A 3,125-nucleotide genomic window follows, 5' to 3' on the forward strand; every position below is an offset into this window, starting at 1 on the left:
ACCATGCGATTATGGTTCTATGTAAGATAATAATTCTCTAATTCAGCAAAACATGGAACACAAACTGTCCACATTCCAAGTCCTGAAATCTTGCCGAATCATTCTAATGCAAAGTCCTCTTTTCTGTGTTACACACATCAGTTAAATTAATGCTACCTGTTGTTACAAACAAGCTCCAATACGTATAATAGCTCAAACATGATAGAAGTTTACTTCTTACACAACTCCCAAAATTGATGTTTCATATATATATATATATATATATACACGTATATATATATATACATATATATATATGTGTATATATATATGTATATTTAGGTGAGGCAACCCTTGGTTGACCTCACAGATTGCAAGGACCTTGTCAGCTTACAATTCTTATTTTTTTACTTTTTTTTATGCCTACGGCACCTGGTCTTCCTAGGTGGTCTCCCATCCAAGTACTAACCAGGCTCAACCCTGCTTAGCTTAGCTTCCAAGATCAGATGGGATCGGGCTTGTTCAGGGTGGCATGGCCATAGACCTGAAATTGATGTTTCTAATTGATAGATAACTCTTGTCCATGTGGTGCTTCAGGGTTCTGGGTTTGTTCCATTTGTTCCATCTTTAGCACATGACTTCCAAGGCCACTGTGTTTATTTCATCAAGCTCGCAACTGGGGAAAGGGCTTGGAGGAGTTTTTATGGGCTAAGCCTGAGGCTGGCCCTCTTCACTTCTATATCTAGATTTTATTGGCTAGAATTAAGTCACGCGGCTACATACAGCCTTAGTGAGTAGTACAAAAGGGAGAGGAAATGGGTTCTGTGGACAGCTGGGCATCTTCAGCCACAATTATACAGTTATTTCTCTGTGTCTATAGGGTACAGGTATTTTCCACTTATGTATACATGGGGGCTTTTCATGAGCAAGCCTGGCCATGGCCTGCTATGCAATAAAGTTAAGATATTCATTCAACTTTATATAATTAGTTCCCCACGGCTTTTGATGTCAAGGACTAATAACATCTAATTCTTTTCGTAGAAATTGTTACATTTAAGGAAGAAATAGAAAGGGCACTAATTTTGGAGAACTAATGTAGCAGCTTAATATTTGCTCATTAGAGTCCATCATTGCCAACAGATTTTGTTCTTTGAAATAATTTTCATAATTACTTGACTAAATTTCTCCATGAAAATAAATGGTGACAATTAACTCAAATTTTGCTTTAGGATGTAGGTAATTAGTGAGCCTGTGTTTTCCAAATGTCTCTGTCATGAGGGCAGAGACGAGAATTCTAAATTCTTTCCTTACAAAAGGGCAGCACTAAAGTATATACAGAGACTGATGTTTAGAATTATGAAATCTGAATGGCACACAGACACTCAATTTCCACATGATCTTTCATTGTTCTTTATACCGGTGATCCTATTTACAAAATATCTCTTACAGCTATGTTCCAAGGATCATATTGGGATAATACGTATAAAAATACTTTTGAAAATATAAAGTTGCTGTCTGAGTTCTAGGTGATATTTCTTCACATTTTTGAGTTACCATTAAAGGTTGATAAAAGGAACAAAAATAACACCCTCGTTAAACAGAGACCACTAACTCAGCCCCTAAGTTTTTTTGAGGAGGAGTTAATTCTGGCTGTCTTCTGAATGCTACTTGGCAATGCCTTAAAATTGCTGCTGTGCTGCACTGAAAGCATGAGGGATGGTCTTGTTGTCTCTGCCCTGCCCTAGGACTTGACTCCTTCTGGAAGTATGGGTTTGTTTTATAATCATGAACAGAGGAATTAGTTCTCCTGAGTAAATACCCTTTCTGTGAAGGTGCACAGAAACCCAGCCTCACTTTGTGCTTTGAGAGACAGTTGCCAACAGGAATGTGAACACTTGAACTTAAACCTGGACATAGAGACACATTCAAAAATAAGAATCATTAGTCTGGAGTTAATAATAAAAAGAAAAACTTCTTCATTCTTATTGAGCAGAGCTCTACCTACCTCTGAGTAAAACAATTTAATAATTTTCCTTCTGAGAATCATTTTTCTATTGATCTTTTACATAAACAAATATATCTTTTTTTTTTTTTTTGGCCTCAAGGAAAAATCCGATCAGAGAAATAATATGTCTTAATGGACTAATATTTGAAAAATGATTTAAAATATTAGAGTATAACAACTCCTTTTTATGCTTCATAAAATACCCAAATATCCTTAAAATTATCCCTGTTTAATCTCCTTAAAAATCTTTGAGTTTATATTATTAGATAGTTAGGTAAAACAACTCTACTTAACAAGATTTAGAGAAATTTTTGCTTTTGATACAATAACATTTTATAAAAAAGGATTAATAACTGGCTTGGCTTAGGAATTAAGACTGTTCACAGCATTATAAGCAGAAGCGGTAAAAGGAACTGCAGAGCTTAAAAAATTAATGTAATGAGAAATATTTTGTGTTGACTTTGCCTTTGGCCTTTCTTTCCTAATATTAGTACAGCTAACTTCCAGCTCTCAATTGGTATAAAGCACCTGCTACAGCCACTTTAACCTTTTCGGCAGCTGGTTCTTGAGTACCAACTGTGTGCCAGGCACTGTGTAAGTCACCAAGTTCTTGGCACTGTAGGAAATTGCAGAGACCATTTTAACTTGAAGTTTGAAAATCTCACAATGCTCTGAGGGCAGCATCAATCCTTGAGAATTGAAAAAAGAAAAAAATTCTCCTAAGTTAAAGAGAATGTGATGATGCCAAACTATTGCCCCAACTATTTCCTTAAAAAAAGAAAAGAATGATTCAAAATTTAAGAAACTGCCATGAGGATTGTGTCCTTCAACCACTGATATTTTTGAAACCAATATTATTAACCACCAACATCATTGCTGATATAGCTTTCATAAAAGTTAATAGTTTAGAAATAATAGCTAACAGTTAAATGTCATGACATAAATTATAGAAGCTGTGTAGACTTCCAAATTTTCTTTCTCAAGCTAGCTGAACCATTCCATTGAAAGGAAAAGAAAAAGATACACATTCAACCTGTACATATGTTTCCCTTTAGGCAAAATGTCATATAAATTGAGATTAATCAAATGTATACCTAATTCTGGTGTCTCCTTGCACTATAACGGCCCAAAATTATTGTTT

At 35.0% G+C, this 3,125-nt stretch overlaps 1 pseudogene; it reads right to left on the bottom strand.

Annotated features, from left to right (window-relative positions):
* Positions 1 to 399: 399 nt before the first annotated feature.
* On the bottom strand, positions 400 to 523 carry LOC111743082 (annotated as a pseudogene).
* Positions 524 to 3,125: the final 2,602 nt, after the last annotated feature.

The sequence above is a fragment of the Pteropus vampyrus genome, unplaced genomic scaffold (genome assembly GCF_000151845.1).
Source record: "Pteropus vampyrus isolate Shadow unplaced genomic scaffold, Pvam_2.0 Scaffold4, whole genome shotgun sequence".
Lineage (NCBI taxonomy): Eukaryota > Metazoa > Chordata > Mammalia > Chiroptera > Pteropodidae > Pteropus > Pteropus vampyrus.